Here is a 22,799-nt window from a genome sequence, read left to right as displayed (position 1 = left end):
CAAAGTTGTAAACATGCAATCTCGCACAAAATGTGAATCTTGCTTTCCATTTTCTGATGTAAACCTTTTTTGTGGCTGTGATTCTAGTCTCTTTCACTTAAAAAAATAGACGAATAAAAGGAGGGATTCATAAAGACAGCAGTCAACCTGAATGTGCTAGTAGCAGGCAATGCCTGTTTCAGGTTGATTTGATGTTCCCCATGCCATGCCGGGCCCTGTTTGGTTCAGAGTAGTGCTACTTGCAAAAAAAAAATCTTCCATGCATGAAGTATTAAATAAAATTTATTTGCAAAATCTTTTCACATATAGATTTAATTTTTCGCGACGAATCTAATGATCCTAATTAATCTATGATTAGCTACAGTATAGCTACAGTACCATCGTCTAATCATGCAGTCAAAGACTTCATTAGATTCGCCTCGTGAAATAGCACAGGATTCTAGAGTTGATTTTGTAAATTACCTTTATTTAATACCCCTAATTAATGCTACTTGTGCTACTTGAAACCAAACAGAGCCTCTTGAGCTCAACAGTAGTTAGCTTGGACTTGTCCTGTCCGAGCTTCATTTAGCAGAGATCACAGAGCATGCTTGCTTTGCTCCACTCCTTGCTGCTCCCCTCCTCCATCGCCATGTTTTGACCGCCTGCAGTTTCGTTTGGCCATCATGCATGACATGGCCGTTCACGAATCATGGCCATTCCCCTGTCAGGCATCATGGGCTGAGCCATCCTGAGAGCAGGTATTATAAGAGACTGGGAGCCGGCTGAGATCCGACGTGGGGAGGAGAGAGAGCATGAGCGGGCGGCGGCCGAATCGCCCGCTGGTAGTTGGCAAAGACGCTCGCACTCTCACTGCAACGCATTAAAAGCGAGGGCTGCGACCTGCTGAGCGCGGGCTCCCAGCCGGCAGCCGGCTGGTACCATAAAACTTGCTCTGAGGGCCTGGACTGAACCAGCTGGGGATAATACAAAGACAGGCAATTCCCCAGTGATGTGATCGCTGTGTGCGTAAAGGTGCGCTGTAACACAATCACCACTCGAGCTGATAGATGTCTGACTTATCCTGAAAATCGCCAGTGTGGACTTGCAGGCTGCTTTCAAGACCATTTCGGTGGCGGTGGCGGCAATGGAGCCCAGCGCTCGATATGATCGTAGTGGGCCAATCAGCCAATGGAGCCCAGCGCTACAATTTCCAAGGCTAAATCGATTCCAATCTTTTCTGTTTCCGGGACGAACCAGTTCCATGGATTCATAGTTTCCTTGGTCCTTTGAAACTGAAGATAACTAGTACCTGCAGACTTGCAATTTCAATTGCTGTTGTACGAGCCGGTGGCGATTCTTCAGACATGACGCGACAGATAGCTATTTCAACCGGGCGGACCATCGGTACTCGTGCATTAGATGCTAAGAAGCTCTCTGCAGCGTCACATGAATCGTCGGTGGTGGTTCTTGTGAGTTAAGCAGAGCGGCATGGTAGAGCTGCAGCTGCAGCATGGATAAGCTCTGCCGCTGCTAGTGTCAGTCAGGGCGGCTGTTGTTTGCGTTCCTCCCTTCCCCGGACCTGCACGCGAAACGCCGACAGCGAAATCATGCACGCTAGTTTATTGTACTAGATGCAAGTAGCGCTTTGGATCCTGGAACTCGGACAAGCCAATCCAGGGCGGTGCTGCTTGTACTCGGAGGGTTTTCCCTTCTTTCCAAAGGCGGTGCTGCTTTTTCTTTGCGCAAAGGGAGATGGTTTCTGTGCAAAATATCAGTCATTATCAAAGAGCAGTCTTATTATCTGTCTGTTCTTCTTTCCCGGACCAGAGATTTGTGCTCTAAGATACCAACTATTGGCAGACTTAACGATATTATGCTGCTCTTGCAGTTTTATTCAGCTATTCAGTTTTGTTTTCTGATTCAGTAATTGGAACTCTAGATCAAACAAATAGATGAATGAATCGGACGGGTTCAAGTGTGCTACTCTAACCTCTGTATATATACGGCGTGCTGTCAGCTTCGGTATGGCGATCCGTCTGTCTGTCCATGCAGCTTAAGGCAAGGGTTGCTGCGCACCGGAGTGGAGGGGAACCTGAAAGTTCAGTGCTTGGCCGCATGCCAGCTTCAGAAGTTTAGATATATCTATTATCTTATTATTTTACCAACAAACGGAGTCTTTACGTTCGCTCTCAAGACCTAAAAATTTCTCCGTTAATCGGAGAAAAATAAAAATAAAAATAAAAATTACCTACTACTGCCATTATGATAAAATTAGCCCAAAATACCCCTGTGCCTAATTAAAAATCACCCACCAATGCCATTATGCCATTTAGCTAACAACAATTAATCAAAATAAAACAAAAATAAGAATAATTATATGCATAATATTATTAAAGCTCAACAAAATCAAATTGTTATTATAAATAGATCATATTTGAATTGTTTTAACCAACAATAAGATATAATTTACGATAATGAACAGAGTGATGTATGGTAAAAAATAGTATAATCTTTAAGTAAGGATACAACGACATACGATTTTTTGAATTTTCAATACAAGCCGCGCAAATGTGCGGGCTATACGTCTAATTATACAAGAAAGCCTTCAGATCACCTAGTCTTGTCTCATTTGCCGTGTAAACTGCTCGCCTCTCTGATCCATCTGATCTACAGTGCCTCAAACATTCAACGTGTTTCGTTTGCCACAGAAGAATTTGCCCTCTTTATGTTTCTGATAATAAAGAGCAGTCAATTATTGTGAGCGATGCTTTTTCGTTATGTTTTTCTTTATATAATTTGTTCCTGTCATCATATGTTCTTTTTACCGGTTGCACAATAATTGTCTCTCGGTGACTAGGCCAGTTTCCAGCTCACCCCCGTTGATAGGTTGGCAGCTTGCATGCACTGTAAAGGCGAGCTGAGTTCTGAAAATTTTGTCTTTGCAGAAAGCATGTTTTGACTTGTATGAGCAACTTCCAGGCAACGCTGGCTGCAAACAATCATGGAGTTGAGAACAGGGAGAAATTTGTCCAGACCTCCAAGGCGATTGACCCAACAATACGTTCATGGCACAAGAAATGCAAAAGAGAAAAGTGGGGTTATTCAGATGCCTTCATAAATCATAATAGTGTTGCAAACTGATCGCACTGTGCAACAGCTCAGAACACCTAGCAAGTGACACAGCAGCTTCAAATTAATAATGCAGGTCAATTAGTTGACCCTGATACATGTTGTGCCTTTGGAAACCGGGAGATGTTCTTCAGTCATTATGACGCTAGGTTACTCTACTCTGATTGCCATAGCGAGTGTTTTCTAGTAAGCTTGCCTCTAAGCATGCTCTTAAAGCCAAGCTAATGGAAAGTTTGACCTACAGGAGGCACTGTTGTAGTATAATAATTTTCAGGTGTTAGTGCTGTCGAATCGAATCACCCCTATTTCTTCCTAATGCTGGCATTGATGATCACAGTAGACTGATGGACCACAATCAGCTGCATTTTAACACATACTCCCAGTTAATGTTTCTTTTTTGCCTTGGATCCATCCCAATTAACTAAGAACATATTGCAATATCTGGATGGATACTTCGGTAGCCATGTTCAGCAGAGGCTATAATATTAAGGCCTTGTTTAGTTTACTTTGTATTTTGCGTTTTTGCAAGGAAATCTTCAATATTTGAAGCATTATGGTGCATATATAGCTCTTGTGCTCAAGGTGAGGAACGGAAGACTTGCCTTGAGAAAAAATTCAAAAGGGGTCATCGGCATAAGAATCCCGGTTGAGGCCGCGACATGGCCTGCATCACGGCATGGAGCTGAAACAAATTACACTAAAGGACTCTCTGCACGAGGCTGCCGTTGAATCACAGCTTTACAAACGCCACCGCACAATCGAGCTTCGTCTGAATTATATTTCAGGGAGGTGTCAACTGACACTGTTTAGTGTTTACATGCATAGAGTGAGGATACACTCTATAGCACACTCCCAAGACACAGGTAGAGGCCCTGTGCAATTTTTGAATTGTTTTGTGTTGGTGTGAGATCAATGCCGAGTAGTGGGAGAAGAGTATCTTGTCACTACCTAGAGCTGCAATAGTTCTTTTGTTTGTGGTGTTGCCAACGTTCAATAACACACGCTACAATCCAAACTAGAGGTCAAATTCTTTCTGTCTTTTGAGACTGAAAGTGGAGGTCAAAAATTCGGCCGCCTTCAGAGTCGCATGGGGAAGTGAGTCCAGTTTAATGGCGTTTTTTTTCTTGGCCACTCGCCAGTGTAGTGTAGCCACCTACTGCTACAGTACCTCTGTCGGTTTTCAACGTCTCATGAGTTCATTCATACTGCAAGATAGAAATGAGAGGAAATAATAACACTACAAGAGCTACTCCTATATTTCGGCCCTATGTGGCAGAGCTCCGGCTCCGGCTCCAAAACGGGCTCCGGCCGGAGCTCTGCCAAACGGTGTATTTTGCATTAGCTCCCAGCGTGGGGCTGCCCCTGGAGCCCCTCGCGGCTTCCACATGCGAGGAGGAGCCCCAAAATGTAGCTCCGCGCGGCTCCTCCGGCTGCTTCATCGCGATTGTCATCTTTCCCCCCGGTTTCGCTACGCTCGCCTCCTCCCGCGTTACCCCGGTCACTTCGCACGATCCGCTTCCTCAAGGCGCTACGGCTGCAGCAAGCCCGGTGGCGGATGGCGCGGCCGGCTGCCGGAGGCCGCGTGGCGACGGGCGGGGCGAGCTGCGGGAGGCGTGCGCGGCGGGCGAGGCCAGCTATGGGCGGCGGATGGCGAGGCCAGCTGCGGCCTGTGCGGGAGGCGCGTGGGGCAGCTGTCGTGGAGGCGGCTTGCGGGCTCCGAGGAGGCCGGAGACGAGCATGGAGGCTGGTGCGGCGAGTTCGGGAGGCAGGGGGTGCCAGGAATCAGGAGGTGACTGTGAGCCCGTGAAGAAGGATAAGGTGGAGAGAGAAAGGAAGGAGAAAAATAGGAAGAAAATGGAAAAAAGGAGAAGAGGGTATTATGGTCATTTCATATTTCCTTTATATTTTAAAAGGTAAATGGAGCTGTTTTGTCAAACATTTTTCCAAAACAGCTTCAGCTCCACCATAAAAGCCGCTCCACCAACGGAGCCAGAGCTGTTTTTGAAGGAGCCGGAGCCCTGCCAAATAGGCCCTTCAAGTTATGGCAACACCAAAGAGCCAAGCTTGAACCATGTTTGCAACACCACGGGTAGTTCTAAAAACGTTGCTGTTTCTTCAACGGGAATGAAAAAATTCTAGTCTAAGGGTCTCTGTTTAGATCCCAAGTTTTTACACCAAAAAACATCACATCGAATGTTTGGACGCATGCATAGAGTACTAAATGAAGTCTATTTACAAATTTTTTTGCATGGATGGGCTATAAATCATGAGACGAATCTAATGAGCCTACTTAATTCACAATTTGCAACAGTAATGCTACAGTGCCTATCCGTTAGATATAGATTAATTACCATCATTAGATTCGTCTCGCGATTTACAACCCATCTCTGCAAAAAAGTTTATAAATATACTTCATTTAGTACTTCAAATTAGTAAGATTCCGGTCCCAAAATTTTTGGGCACGTCATCTAAACACGGCCTAAATATTTCACTTGTCTGTTTGATCCCTTCTTACTTTCAACAAATTTTCATCTAAAGGCCACCTCTAATAGTTAGAGTTACTCCCTCCACTACTCAGATTACTGTCATTGAAGTAGAACCAGATGTTTCCAACATATGAAAATAATCAGAACAACTATGATATTATTTTTGTAACATAGGGTATGATATGAAAGATAGAAAAAAAAAACATAATTTCAACGAGAAAAACAGACAGGAAGATACGAAGACGAGTTAAATGAGTCGTGCATGGGTTTGTGAAGTGGATAAATAATTTATGTTTGCAAAGGTAATATAGGAGTAGTTAGTATAAAACCCATTTGTCAGATTCTGTTGTAACGTGCGTTGAGCCCTTTGCTTTGTAAATGAGCGCCTATACAATTATTTTGCGCATTTTCATTGTTTCTTCGTAATTTGTAAAGGAGTTGCACAAATATGCTGTCCTAAAAATAATTCATAAAAAGGTATGGTCCTGCATGTGCTTGCGATGTGATTTTTTTTTGGAACACACATTTTTAAGCAAAAGTACGAGTTTGGAAAACCTGCATTATGCACTGAACAGTAGCTTACTTCCTCGATCATCTCCTTCGCCATCAGTGGGAAAAATCCAGGCTTACTGTTATACTGAGGAGTGAAGACACTGAATTTCCATTCAGAAACAAATAAATACCCAAAGATCTCATCTATAGAATCTATAAAAGATTTGGAAACTTGAATAAACTAGGCGTTCAGAAACAGAGAGGTTTAGGAATCTCCAGTCCTGTAGTTATATACTCGATGAATCAAAAGGCATAAAGTGAATGCCAATTAAGCTTATAAATATCTCAGTTGACAAGGCGACAACGATAGTTGATTGTGCAGGAGTAAAGAAATGGAACTTGTTTGGGAGCTCGATCGACTTGCCCATATGCGTACACGAGCGATCGCTTTGATTTGTCTAATCAATAATCATGCACCCTGATTCCATGTTCTGTGTGTGTTCTGTGTGAGATCAAAGGCAAGCTAGCACTGTGTGTTAATTAGGTGACGAAAAGGGTCTGGTTCTTAGGGGAGGTGTTCGTGCACACGAGTGGGCAGCCGGCCGGACCCAGGAAACCAGGTGTCCCCTGAGCAATTGAAAATTCCAAAAGGCTTTCGGCTACGACGAGCCACCAGGGTGGCAATTGGTCGGGTCACCGTACCTTGCAAAATCTTACTACTATCTTACTGACGAAAATTAATGCAACAAATTTGCGTTGTAGTTCTACACTTCTAGTATTTGCATCACCATGCCTCTATTTGAAATAATTGCTTATTATGATAGAAAACATCTGGTTTGTTTAGCTGGTTTGTCAGCCAGCAAGTCAGTAGTGTTTTTCTCTCATACTAAATCAGCATTAGCCAGCAATAGTTTTCTCTTATAGCAAATCAGCACCAGCTACCAGCCACAACCAGTCGAACTGAGCAACATGTAATTCTTTCTATTCGAAACAATATATTTTTATTATATAATGTGGTCAAAGTGCAATGTTGAAACCGTTTTGATATCCTAGCAGGTTTATACTGTACTATTTGGGATGGGAGGGTATATGTGGTTTTTCCTCTGGTAGAGCAGGAAGAAGTGGAGTACAACGTATATATGCTCTTTCTGGAAATCTTGTACTACTAGATCAATCATCAGTGAAACGACTCGATTCAGACAGACAGACAGGCTTTCAGGCCAAACTATTGTGCTAATCACAGACTGAGGATGTGCCTTTCCTTCAGATCAACCAATAATGTACTGCACTTAGCAACTACTTGTGGCACCTTTTAACCACCAGTGACTCGAATTTCATAATTCTCTAGTTGCAGACATAGCCACATAGGAAGTACTTGAACACGGCCTCAATATCTAGTTTATCCCCCACCGGCAGGATGCAAAAGTTGGCTTTAATTCGGGAGGGTTTGGAGCTTGATGCGGACAAGAACAGGCGCCAAACAGCCGCATCGCACCCACTAGGCCAGGCTTGGTATCCCACTGTACGTGTTGATGCTGCTGCCACTGCTTGTCCCCGTGGACATGTGCGCCCCTCCATCTCCATGGCGGGGTGGCTGCGCCTGTCTCGCGGCTGCTTTCCGCGTACTGCCCGGTACGGCCATCGCCCGGAAATGCGAATAAAAATGCCGGGGTGATGCTGATAATGTTTAGTTTTTGTTTAGCAGACTGATGATCGAGAGCTGATGACAGACAAAGATGGGTGATAGAGGAGCGGTTGTTTGCATGTATCCTGGAAGATGCTCTTGTGCTGAAAGCTTTTTCGTCACATGAATGGGCCGGAGTTATGAGGAAAAGTTCAATTATGAGCTTATTATGATGGGTGATTTTCGTAGGTGTCAAACGTTCCGTGCATTGTTTGATCTGCATGCAGATGCGACGCAGAACAGCCTGTTTGTGTTTGTGTTTGTGTTTGTGTTTTTTTTTTTGGCGTTGTGAATACCCCGGGAAAAAAAGAAAGAAAGAAAGAAAGGGAAGGAAGGAAGAAAGGCAGAAACTTGTCATGGTTTTGTGGGGCATCTTGATGGGCAACTTTATGATTGAGTTAGAATGCATGATTTGTAGTGATCAGCACACGTATGACGACACTGCCAGCAGGGTTCATTGCAAGTCAATCCACACCAGGGCCGATGACTGAAGAAGAAACAGTGCAGTACCCTATCAGTTAGTGGAGCCGTAGTGCAAATTAAAGTGATGCGGTGCTATACAATTCAGAGTGACCTACCTACTACCTATCAGTTGAGTAATACTATACTACATGTAATACTCTCGAGCTGCGCCGCGGCGACCGGACGGGAACGCCCCGGCTGCTGGGGAAAAGAAAAAAAACCCGGTCCGGCGCCGCAATCGGGCACGGGCGTCGTCCACGTGCGCCCGCGCCGGCGACGATTCCGGGGTCCGCCCCGCCGTGGAATCGAACGATCGAGAGCTTAAACTACACGGCCGAGGCCGACGACGCCCTGCACGATCGGCGGCACGACCGGATCCGCGCCACGGTGGCCGCAAATATTTCGGCCACACGCGGGGAGTTACCTGCTTGGCGTGGCACTGCCAGTGCGAAAAGCTTCCGCCTTTCGGGGGATCGATGAAGAAGTCGCGGGCCCCGGCGGGCAGCCACCGGGGAGTCAACCAACAAACCAACCGGGCCCGCCGTGTATAGCTGGCCAGAGGGGCTAAGTCTGCTGGGCCGGCACGGGCACGGCCTGAGAATCCACCATAGCAAGAGAGATAATGAGGCTCTAATGATTGGGAAAACGTACTTTAAAAGCTAAATAAATAGCTCTTGGATCCAAACATATTAAAAACTATTTTATTAAAGAGATATTTGCTTGAGCTAATTAGCTCTAGTCCAAATAACTCTGGTCTTTAGATCCAAACACAACCATCGTGTGAATTAGAATTACTAGTACACGCGCCGTAGGTGGAGCCGGCAGATCGACGACGAGCATCGGAGCGAGAGAATCTCCACCGACAGATGGGCCGGTTCGTACGTGCCGTCAATTTACTCCGTGACTGCTCGTACGTGCGTGCGTGCGTATCCAGAGAGAGCACTACTACAGAACAGGCCTTTGTTTCAGGTCATTTGTCCCGGCAGCCTTTGGGCCCGGGACAATAGGTGGCTTTTGTCCTGGGTCCAACGGCTAGCCGGGTAAGCAGGGGGGGCAAGGCCTTTTGTCCCGGTTGTATCCACCAACCGGGACAAAATGGCCAAATTTTGTCCCGGTTGGTGGATACAACCGGGACAAAAGGGTACGCGGGCCTTTTGTCCCGGTTGGATCCACCAACCGGGACAAAATGCCCCCATTTTGTCCCGGTTGGTGTCTCCAACCGGGACAAAAGGCTTTGGCCCCCTTATCCCCTTCCCTATCCCCCGCCCGAGCCATTCAGCTCACTTGTTTCTTGCTGTTCTCGGCTCGGGAGGGAGGAGTTCTTGCTCATTTCTTCACCACATTTGTGAAGATCTTTGATTCCCCGTCCATCCATCGGCGCTAAAGGTTTGGGGCTTGTTTTTCTCTTCTTCCTTGGCTTTTATAGCTCATTTCATGCTTTAGAAATAGAGAAAATGTGTAGCTAGCTCATTTCTTGGACATTTAGCTAGATTGCATATGTAGGTGTGATTTTCTTTTAGATTTAGATGAGTATGTGGATAGTAGAAAATTTTAGAATGAGTGTAGACACTTCATGTGATGTACTTGTATACATGACCATATTGTGGATAGTTGATTTTTGTATTCATGAATGAATTAATGAAATGAGTATATTAGAATTTTTGTAATATGAATGAATTATTCATGAATGTATTTATTCAGTACTCTAGTGTAATTAGAGATTTCTTGAGGATTAATGATACATTTCGTCTTTTTTATATGATTTCATTGTTATTTGCAAGAGTTATTAATCTGGAGAGAGTTGCGCCGGTGGGGTTGTTGACCGTTAGAGCATTATGCGTTCCAACGCAAGGACGGTTGAAAACCTATGTGTTGTTGACCAAATTTTTAAATTTCATGTATAGTACTCCTTTGTTAAGTTCTGTAATAGATTAAGTACTCCTTTTAATTAATCAAGATGTATGATGGATATTGCATATCTTTTAATCATTCATGTTATGTTACATTTAATTTAATTTAGGTTTGATATATTTTATTTATTCGATACGTGTAAAGAATTCAAATAGATTTATTTAAAATGCAGATGGACCGGCAATGGATGTACAATGCTGACCGACGTTCGAAAGAATTCATTGATGGCCTGCATTATTTTTTGTCTGTGGCTGAGGCAAACAAGCAGAATGGTTTTATGTGCTGCCCGTGTGTTCATTGCAATAATAACAAGGATTACTCATCTTCAAGAATCCTACACAGCCACATTTTCGCAAATGGTTTCATGAAGAAGTATGTTTGTTGGACAAAGCACGGAGAACAGGGGGTTACCATGGAAGACAATGAAGAAGAAGATTTTGACGACCACTTTCCCGGGAATGCTGGAATCGGTGCATTAGATGACGATATTCTCATGGAAGAGCCCGAAGTAGATGTAGCAGAAAATGATCCCAGCGACGATCTAGGGCAGGCATTGCACAATGTGCAGGCAGACTGTGAGAGTGAAATGGAGAGGTTGAAGTTCCAGAAGTTGTTAGAGGACCACCATAAGTTGTTGTACCCAGATTGTCAAAATGGATTTAAGAAACTTGGCACCACCTTGGAGTTGCTGCAATGGAAGGCGACAAATGGGGTATCCGACAAGGGATTTGGTGAATTACTCAAACTTGTTAAAAAAAATGCTTCCTAAGGACAATGAATTGCCTGCCACAACGTATGAAGCCAAACAACTTGTTTGCCCTTTGGGACTGGAAGTGCAAAAGATACATGCATGCCCCAACGACTGCATCCTCTACCGAGGCGAGTACGAGAATTTGGATGCATGTCCCGTATGCAGTGCATTGCGTTACAAGATTAGAAAAGATGATCCTGGAGATGTCGAGGGGGAGCCTCCCCGGAAGAGAGTTCCTGCGAAGGTCATGTGGTATTCGCCTATAATACCACGTTTGAAGCGTCTGTTTAGAAATAAAGATAATGCTAAGTTGATGCGATGGCATAAAGAGGAATGCAAGAAAGACTCGATGTTGAGACACCCCTCTGATGGGTCGCAGTGGAGAAAAATAGATAGAACATACCCTGAATTTGATTTGGATGCGAGAAACATAAGGTTCGGTTTGAGTACGGATGGCATGAATCCTTTTGGTGAGATGAGCAGTGGTCATAGCACTTGGCCTGTGACTCTTTGTCTGTACAATCTTCCACCATGGCTCTGCATGAAACGAAAGTTCATCATGATGCCAGTGCTTATCCCGGGTCCAAAGCAGCCCGGAAATGACATTGATGTGTACCTAAGACCATTGGTCGAAGAACTCTTATTGCTCTGGGGCGATGAAGGTGTACGGATGTGGGATGAATACAAACAGGAAAACTTCAACCTACGAGCATTGCTGTTCGTAACGATCAATGACTGGCCTGCTCTTAGTAACTTGTCAGGACATTCGAACAAGGGATACAAAGCATGCACACACTGTTTAGATGATACCGATAATATATGGTTGACTCACTGTAAGAAGGTTGTATACATGGGTCATCGTCGGTTTCTTCCCATCAGGCATGCGGTACGAAAGAAGGGCAAGCATTTCAAAGGCCAAGCGGACCACCGAACAAAACCGATGCACCGTAGTGGTAAAGACGTCTTCAACATGGTAAAAAATCTAGAAGTTATTTTTGGAAAGGGATCTGGTAGCCAACCTGTTCCGAACGAAAACGGAATGACGCCCATGTGGAAGAAGAAATCTATATTTTGGGAGCTACCATATTGGGAAGTCTTAGATGTTCGTCATGCAATTGATGTGATGCACCTCAAGAAGAATTTTTGCGTCAACCTGATAGCATTCTTGGGAGTGTACGGAAAGACAAAAGATACAGTAGAAGCACATCAAGAATTGCAACGTATGGAAGAACGAGATGCCTTACATCCACAACAGCGAGATAATGGACGACAATACTTAAGTCCTGCCAGCTATACTCTTAGCAAGGAAGAGAAAGAAACCATGTTTGACTGCTTGAGCAGTATAAAGGTTCCATCTGGATACTCATCAAATATAAAAGGAATCTTAAATTTGGCAGAGAAGAAATTTACAAATCTCAAGTCCCATGACTGCCATGTGCTTATGACCGAACTTCTTCCGGTTGTGCTGCGGGGGATTCTGCCTGATAACGTCCGGTTAACCATCGTGAAGATATGTGCCTTCCTCAACGCAGTTTCTCAGAAGATAATTGACCCGGAGAATTTGATAAAGCTGCAAAACGATGTGGTGCAATGTCTTGTTGGCTTTGAGCTGATATTTCCACCATCTTTCTTCAACATCATGACACATCTTCTAGTGCACCTTGTCAAAGAGATTGATATTCTCGGACTAGTATTTCTACACAACATGTTCACATTCGAAAGGTTCATGGGGGTACTCAAGAAATGTGTTCGTAATAGAGCTCGTCCAGAAGGAAGCATCGCCAGTGCCTACGGAACTGAGGAGGTCATTGACTTTTGTGTTGACTTTATTGATGACCTTAAACCGATTGGAGTCCCTGAATCGCGATATGAGGGGAGACTAACTGGAAAGGGTACATTAGGAAAGAAATCTTATGTCTGCACATATGATTTCTCATTCAAAAAAGCGCATTATACGGTTCTTCAACAATCATCCTTGGTTGACCCATATATCGAGGAACACAAGAAAATTCTGCTCTCCAATTTCCCGGAAAAGTCTGAGGCATGGATTACACGTGAGCACATGAATACTTTCTGCAGCTGGTTGCGGAAGCATCTAATGCATAACATGGATATAAGTGAACAACTGTTCTTATTGGCTAGGGGACCATCTTGGAATATCTTAACATACCAAGGGTACGAGATAAATGGAAACACATTTTATACGATAGTCCAAGATAAAAAGAGTACCAACCAAAACAGCGGTGTTCGTATGGATGCCACGGACAATAATGGAGAAAAGACACATATTACGGCTACATTGAAGAGATATGGGAGCTGGATTACGGTCCCAATTTCAAGGTGCCTCTATTTCGTTGCCAATGGGTTAAGCTATCTGGAGGAGGGGTAACAAAAGATGAGTATGGGATGACAATAGTTGATCTCAACAATCTTGGGTATAGAGACGAGCCATTTGTCCTAGCCCAGGATGTCGCTCAGGTTTTCTACATTAAGGACATGTCCAGCAAGCCAAAGAAGGGGATAAACAAGCAAAAGGATGAGCCTAAGCGACACATAGTTCTATCAGGAAAGAGAAACATCGTTGGAGTGGAGGACAAGACAGACTTTTCAAAAGAATATAATAATTTTGTTGCCATTCCACCTTTCGAAGTAAATGCTGATCCATGCATCCTGCTAGCCAATGATGATGCTCCATACTTGCGCCGTGATCATAATCAAGGGACATTTGTGAAGAGAAAGTCTGTTACCGCTAATCCTTCATGTACTTGAATCATTTTATATTATTGTATAAAAACATAATCGCAATTCGAATACTTTTATTATATATGTACTGTACAATTATACTTTATGTGTTATATATATTATTTTATAAATTTTTCACTTAATTACTAGACTCAATTATAATTTTCATTCAATAATGGATTACTCAACTAATTTTATTTATTTCATGAAATTACATTCACATTAACACACTATACTCTCTCACTAACACACACAATCTCACTAACACACACTATCTCTCAAACTCACACACTACTCATTAATATCATGAAATTGCTTAATTTTATCTAAAATTCAATTTTTAAACGTTAATATCGTGATAGAATCCACTTTCTGTCGAAAAGCAACAGTTTGAAAAAAAATTCACCTAATATATTTTTGCATGGTCAAAATAACAAATATGATTTCAAAAAAGTTAGATATTTCATTGACCCAATCACTTGAATGAAAATTAATTATTTTTGTTGCGTGTATCAAGTTTATATAGAGATAAGAAATTTTGTTCCATAATTTTTGGAATCATAATTTTATTAACTGAATTAACAAATGAAAGCCAATTTTAAAAGAGAAGTAAAAAGAAACAAAAACAAACATAACATTAGGCGGGAACGAGGGAAAACGGGCCCCTTTTGTCCCGGGTGGTAGATCCACCCGGGACTAAAGGTGGGCCGCGGGCTGGGAATTTTCCCAGCCCGCCCAAAAACCCCTTTTGTCCCGGGTGAAGCCACGACCCGGGACAAAAGGTCCTTTTGTCCCGGGTCGTGGATTCACCCAGGACAAAAGGCCCCCCCATATATTTCCTTCCCTCCTTCGCCCTTCGCCCTTCCTCCCTCCCGCCGTCCGTTCCCCTGCTCCCCCACCGCTCGAGCTCCCCGAGCACCGCCGCCGTCGACGTCGCCGCCCAGAGCCCCGCCGCGCGAGCCCACGTCACCGAGCGCCGTCGTCCCTGCGAGCGCCGCCGCCGTTGACGTCCGCCGCCCTCGTCTTCGCCGCCCCCGGCCTCCACTGCACGCCGCCCTCGTCTTCGCTGCCCCCGGCCTCCACTGCACGCCGCCGCGCCGCCACCCTCTCCGCTGCGCGCCACCACGCCGCCAGCTCCCCGCCTCGTCGTCCAGGGCCGTGCCGCGCCCCTAGCTAGCTAGGTTTCCCCGCATTTTCTTTTTTCAATTCAAATTTTATGTTTATGTAGAATTCAATTATTAGAATTCAATTATCATGTATGAGTAGTGTTAATTTAATTTATTATATATTAAGTAGAATTCAATTATTAGAATTAGGTGCAAATTTTGTGCAAATGTTATTAGAATTCAATTTTGGATATATTATTAGAATTCAATTATGGATATATTAGTAGAATTCAATTATGGAAATATTATTAGAATTCAATTTTGGATCCAGGCGGAAAAGCAGCTGCGCTTCCACAGACGTCGCCGCCGCCGAGACCACGGGGATCCAGGCCGCAGTTGAAGCGTCGGCCCCGCAGCGATTTCCAGTGGATGAGATCACCCACCGGACACCTTGTGACCTGCAGACTGTCGTTAAGAACTTAATGTTCACTGTTGCGTACGGTACCGCCATGCCAACCGAACCAGGCGACGTGTACCACGGGCAGCAAATTCCGCCTAGATACACAAGAGTTGGCGTGGAGCAGGTGTGCCAGGGTTGGGAGACGCTCGAGCTTGATATTCCTGGAGGCGATGGGGAGAGGACACTAGCAGAAGCCATTCATGGCTACATCCTATGGGATAAGCGCTACATTGTCCTAAAGTCGGATGATCAAACACCAAGACCGGCATCTCAGCATGCCTCTCCAAGACCGGCATCTCCGCAAAACTCCCCAAGGGCAGCACTGTCTCGGCAAGGTTCACCGGCACATTCTCCATCACCATCATCTCATGCGCCGATGAACACTCAAGCGTCACCGTCGCCTCCATGGTCACCCCCTCCGCCGCCGGCAAAGAAGCAGAAACGGCCGCCGGCAAAGAAGGTAGCTGCACCGGCTAAGGAGCCTCCAAAGAAGAAGGAAAAGAAGAAGAAAACCAAGGAGGCTCCTATTAAACCCTAGGACATGAGCCTTGAAGAATGCGATCGGATAACTCAAGAAAGAGTTAAAGAGCACTTCAAGCCGAAGCCGAAGCCGGAGCCCGAGAAAGTGATAAATCCGATAGATTTGAAATTTTTTAAGGGAATGTGCGAAGCAAATAAGAGAAAATTCATTCCGAGAGACCCCCCTTCAGACTACGAACGCACAATTATCAAAACTACTGAGAAAAAGAAGAGACAATCAAAGTCGTCGTCGTCCGACGTTCCACAGCTCGGAGCCCAAAAGAAACAATCAATAGAGCCTCTCGTAGTGGGACAGACGACGCAAGAACAAGACTTTGTTACATTTTTGAAAGAATCAAACCTGACGGCCGCTCAGATTGCAGGGGGAGAAGATATTCCAAAGGCCGATGTGGTCGTCAAATGGACGTTTGGGATCGGCAAAACTCTTGTACCCCCCGAAGTAGTGTCTGTGCTTCCAACGCAAATGTATAAGCTGCACCAGCACTACATGCGTGCGATGGCCGATTGCATCTTCATGCAGGGCGCAAAGATTAAAGATGACGATTTCTTACGGGGGGAGGCCATTCTATGGATAAACTGGGAAGAAATTTACCAACTATTCCATCAGGAGGCCCTCGACATCTCTATGGTCGCCTTGTGGGTTCTGTAAGTATTTTACTCTCCTTACGTATTGTTTTGCATGATCTCAACATACTGATCTCTTGATTTATTCGGTATCATGTAGAATGGAGATACATACTTGCAGAAGAAAGGGATACTCTCACCTCGGCTTCATCGACCCAATTACTTGTAATTGGAGGCTTCTACGCGACAATACCGATGAGATATTCCAAATGTTGTTCAAGTACATAAGCGTTTATCACAACAAGCAAATGATATTGTTTCCTTACAACTTTGCGTGAGTGATTCCTTCCGTCTAACTCTTTCTATTCTGTAATCGAATTGTTTAAACCTTAACTACCAAGAACTGCCTCCGTATAATCTTGCAGTGAACACTGGGTCCTAATTGTCATAATTCCCGAGAAGAGTCTACTCGTGGTTATGGACTCATTGAGGAGACCTCCAGAACAATACGAAAATCTTCTTAACATGATGAAAAAATAATTCTACCACTACTCCGTCGGTGACCGATAATTTGAATCACTTTGTTACTTGACTATAATTGTTCTAATCATGCACAGGGTTTGGAAAGAATTCGCTAAAAATCATCCAGGCAAATTTGACAAGGAATTGAAGATCAAGACAGATTTTCCGGTACGCACTTGGATGATTCATTGCACGATTCATTAGTTTTATTATATATTCATGTAAATACCTGATAATTTCTTCTCTCTTAAAATGTATGAGGCAGAAACCAGGCACTGTATTGTGCGCATACTATGTATGCGAGAACATCCATGGTCTGGTAGGTCCTCCAAAGGGCTGGACAGATTGGGAGGAGGAAGTAAGTAAAAAATTTGTTAATATTTAAACTCGTATTTTAATTAGTCGAAATTAATTATCCCCTTTTTTCATAGGTCGGGGAGATGCGCGATAAACTCATACCGGAGGAAAAGATTATGGCGATTCAAGAACAATTCTCCGGATTTATTGTTGAGCAAGTCCTCGATCTAAAAGGCGAATTCTACTACGATGGAATATCTAATATTGACAATCACAGCAAATATGACAATATACGCGTATATATGTAATTAAGAACGAATATAACTATGTAAATATATATGTGTGTCTATGTATTAAATTTCTATTTATGAGTATGTATGTATGTATTAAATTTCCAAAAGGCGAATTCTATTATGTAATTAAGAACGAATATACCTATGCAAATATGATGGAGTATGTATGTATTATATATATAAGCACTCCAATAATATATATGTGTATATATATTTATATAATATTGGTCCTAGACATTTTCATATGTAAAGGAATTCACATGTATAGATATGTGTATACATATATATATATATAAGTGAATTAATTTATATATGAAAACTATCTAGGAATAAATATTATATAAGTAACTATATATATGTATATATTAGTGGAGATCATACACACTGAATTCCAATACATAAGTTTAATTGAAATGCAAAAGTATAATTGAAATAGAAAAAGAATTGAGAAAAGAAAAACATGAAAAAAAAGACCTTTTGTCCCGGTTGGTAACACCAACCGGGACAAAAGGGTGCGCCAGCCACGTGGGTGCTGGCTGCACCTTTTGTCCCGGTTGGTGTTACCAACCGGGACAAAAGGTACTCTTCTGTCCCGGTTGCCAGACCCGGGACAAAAGGGCACCCCCTTTTGTCCCGGACTGGTGTTTCCGGTTGGGAAATCGGGACAACAGCGGTTTTATAACCGGGACAAATCAACGTTTTTGTAGTAGCGGAGATCAGAGAGACAACAGGCCGGGGCAACAGGGCACGCCACGAACGATCGATAATCGATGGGTGGGTACGCGCAGTCAATCAAGGCGCGCGCGTGGCATGCAGGGTACGTACGTCTGGTTTTACGTGTACAGTCGCTGCAAGCTGCAACGTAACGTACGTACGGCGTGTACAGTCCAGCTCCTAGTGGTGGATCGGAGTGGGTGCGAGAGCGGCCGGGGACGTACGGTACATGGGAAGATGCGAGAACCAACAAAGAACATGCATATGCGTGATCCATCAGCCACAGCCAACACCACTACTAACCATGGATGAAAACTGGAAAAACTTCATGCATGCTGATATGTTACGCGGTCAATTAATAGTATACTAGTCTATCAATCCGTGCTTCCGCACGGGCTAATTAAAATTAATATAAAAATAAGATCAATAATTATAATTATCTATCTCATGTCATTTTTATCTATTAAATATTCTAACATATACTCTAAAATATATAATTATCATTATCTAGTTACAATAGATTTTATTTTGCATCATACCTCCATATGCATGCGATATATATTTAGTTGATAATGATATAATTGGATAATTCATATGCAAAATTTAGAGGGCATTTGTATTACTTTTATAATGGCATAGGTGAGTAATTTACACAAAAATTAGGGGGTTACTTTAGACCTTTTTTATAATAACAGAGGTGAGTAATTTATTAGAAAAGATAATAGATCATATGGTTATTATAATTAGAGTTGCTGGATTGATGTCTGCATGTTTCTGATTTTTGTAATAATTTATAGGATTTCTCTTTTTTTTAGAGTGTCCACCTAGGATCCTAGGTGACTTCATGTAATAATAATAGTAAGATAGGTCCATTTTCTAGGGCAGATTTCTAATCTGAAACAGCTACCAATTGTAGGAAATCTTTGCACATTGTAGCAAACTAAGAGCTTCTCTTCAGCAGATCGATTACTGAGGGGGAGTGCCCGTAAAACTTACGGTGAAGGTGTGAACTCAATTAACCGTGTATAAGCCACGCAACATTGCACGAGATAAAAAAAAACGGTAACCGTGAGACAGACAAATATAAGGGAAGAAAGAAAGGCTAACGGCACGGCCCTCACGACGCCTAATTGTTTTGTCGGGAAGAAGAACCCGAATCTGGTCGCCGGCCGTACGACCGCGAGCTCATTGCTTTTAGTTTAGGATATGCTACTATAATCCGCGCCTGCTTGTTGTTGGAACCAGCCTTCTAAAAGTTGCATAATTGCTTGCATCACTAGCGAATTTGCTTCTCTTTTCATTTTCCCACTTTCTTTCTACAAACTATAAATCCGGCCCGGCAGTAACACAAACACGTTTCTTATCGGAAATTTAAAAATCGTCGGGGCTTCTAAGGCAGGACTTTGACCATTAGCTTATCTTATATTGTGAATTCACATGAAAGAAATCATAATTATGCCAGAATTCTTTTTTTTATTTAAAAGACATATGTTGTTTCTTAGGATAAGATGTTGACCAACAGTTACATGCATGATTAATATTTCATTTACGTGATCTTAGAAAGCATTCTAAATGAAAATAGAATCTTACTATTACTAATTGGAGGCTCTTTTGAAGTCTCCACATGAAGCCACCTAGGATCCTAGGTAGACACTCTAAAAAATAGAAAAATCCCATAAATTCTCACCAAAATCAGAAACAGCTAGCCATCAATCTAATAACTCTAATTATAATAACCATTGGATCATGAAGCCATCTAGGATTCTAGGTGGACACTATAAAAAATAGAGAAATCCCATAAATTCTCAAAAAAATCCGAAACATCTAGCCATCAATTTAATAACTCTAATTATAATAACCATTGGATCTGTTTTCATTCCTTATAAATTACCCACCTCTATCATTATAAAAATATACTAAAGTAACCCCCTAAACATGTATCTAAATTACCCACCTATGCCATTATAAAAAAATATAAAGTAACCCCCTAATCTTCGTGTAAATTACCCACCTATGCCATTATAATACAAATAGCCCCCTAAATTTGTATATAAATAATCCAATTATATCATTATTAGAAGTTAAATTACTCCTCAATCTGAATTTAAATTATATAAGTATAGTAAAATATTAAAGTATCAATATAAAAATCTAAATTACAATTTCTATCATTAGTAATATTATTGTTTAGATAAAAATACTACCCACGATGTGTCACCATGTATTTAAGTATGATGAAAGAGATAAAACTACCAATTCACAAATAAATAGTTCAACTAAATATATATATCGAATACATGTGGAGGTGGGATGCAAAATAAAATCTATTGTAACTAAATAATGATAAATATATATTTTATATTATGTGTTAGAATATTTAATTGATAAAAAGGACATGAGATAGATAATTATAATTATTGATCTTATTCTTATATATTGCTAGTAATATCAAAATTTTATCACAAATTTATATATTGCTAGTGTAATTATTAGCCAAAGAATTTGCCTTTACGTAATGGAAGAGGATGGCCTTATAATTTTGTATATATGGATACAATAGAAACCACCGATGCTACCATTTTTATTTCAAACTTTAATCTCTTCTTAATACAATGATACGCAGCTCTCCTGCGTATTCGAGAAAAAAACTACCAGTGTTATTTCACAAAATTTACATACTGATAGACTTGTTTTTTGCAAGTAATAATAGAAATTTTGGGACTTGAAATTGTTTTCCGGCTTATAAAATTATTAGGAGAAGACGGAGTGAGTATCTTCCAGTACAGAAGCAGTTCGTCGGTTTTGCTTGTTGTCCACATCTCTTGTCCATGTGCTCACCATGCACTGCTGCCCCTAAACAAAGCATTAGTATTATGAATTGTTTATTATAGTTGCTGTGGAAAGCTCATCTTTCGACGAGGCTCTCTGGATGCAGTCAAATTAACTCGAGATCGTGCTTCATTCCGTGACACTTCTTTAACCGTCCGGAATCAGGAAGCTCGAGGACAGTCGGAGGAGGCCAAGTTCAGCCCAACCACTGTACTGTACTCCTCATGTGCGCCTTAATTGGTTTTGTGCATTCCCATGTCAAGATGAGCAAGTACCCCTAAAAAAGATTTGGTGGTACATGCATCCCAAGAAGCTTGAAGTGTTGCTACTGGTCGTGAAGGCTCTCTAGCTACTCTTGCTCACTACTACATGATCAGACATTATTCAGACGACTTTACATGGCTCTAGGTGCCGTATGGCCCGGCATCGATGCAAATGATTAAAGGGGCCTTGGAGAAACCAAGAAGCGAACGTTTATTGAGATTATAAATTAATTGATTAAGCAAAAAAAATGCATGGTTCTTTCATGGAAAAACATGCATGTTCTTGTGAACTTTAATTCGAATCCTTTTTTGTCTGAGTTATCTTGGCAGTAGAGCCCCCAAATTTGAAATAAGAGAAGAAGACGACGAAGAAGAAACGAAGAGGGGATGAGTTACATATTTTGGAACAAAACGCTACTCTTCCTACCACGTGGCTTTAGAAATAGGTATGGATGTAGATATTAATCAACAGAACAGCAACTGCGTACCGAAGACTGTTATGCATAGTCGTATCAATTTTGTCCTACTACGTGCATGTAGATTTGTGGTGCAAATGCCCCCCCCCCCCCCCCCCAGTAATTAATTGATGTACTCGTATGTGGAAGTTATTTTCTTTACAAAATAGTCACTGAAGAACACGCTGACCTTTTTTTTAAAAAAAAAACATCAGTACTACGACGAGGGCAAAGAAAAACTAATGCTTTGCGAGAGTAAATCGGTATTTAGTTATAGGGGTGTACTAGGCATGATGGTCGCGGGCTCGATCGATCGATCACGCGCGTCCAATACGTTAGCAGAGAGCGAGAGAGAAATAGACTTAGGGCATGTACAATGGTTAGACGGCTGCCGTCTGTATGTGTTTAGAATACCGCACGCAGACGACAGAACAGACAACTTGTACAATGGTTTTTTTGTGTGACTGTCTGCTAGCTATTTATTATATATCTAGACACATAAAACATGATGATCAAATATGTAAAATTGATCTTTGTGTATTGTTGTGTGGCATACATGAAACAATAATTTGTGTATGGAAATAAATCACATTGATAGTATGTTCCTAGATAATACAATCCTACCGACATGCGTAAAACAAATAGAGGGAAAAAATAAAATGCTCTCAACATTATCTCTTCCTACCCTGGATGTTGCTGGTGTGTTCCAGCCTGTCCGTCACCAACGAGATTCTTCTTTGCACTCCTCCGCCGTGCTTTGCTATCGTGTTCTTCTGTGTCCTCCCCAGCGCTCTCCTGTTGCAGCGCCGCCGCCAGCAGGATGGAGCAAGGCGATGGCGGGTGCAGCATTCGTGACGGCTGGATCTGCACGGTGTGCCGCCACGGCCACTGTGCGGCGCCTCCGCTCGGTCGCACCCGGCGCGCCACCTCGCCGTCAGCTGCCCGTCGGGGCCTCCGCCCAGCCATGGCTGGCGCGCTTCCTTCCCGCCGGCTGGCTCCGCCCGGTGTGTCGTCTCGTCGCCTGATCAACCTCAGCGCGGTGGAGCTCGTCCAGGGTGCGCGGAGGATCGAGCTCGTCGCAGTCGTCGGAGAAGGCGGCGAGGTGGATGGCGCCACA

Source organism: Panicum virgatum, chromosome 5N (genome assembly GCF_016808335.1).
Source record: "Panicum virgatum strain AP13 chromosome 5N, P.virgatum_v5, whole genome shotgun sequence".
Classification (NCBI taxonomy): domain Eukaryota; kingdom Viridiplantae; phylum Streptophyta; class Magnoliopsida; order Poales; family Poaceae; genus Panicum; species Panicum virgatum.
This window is presented reverse-complemented; position numbering follows the sequence as displayed.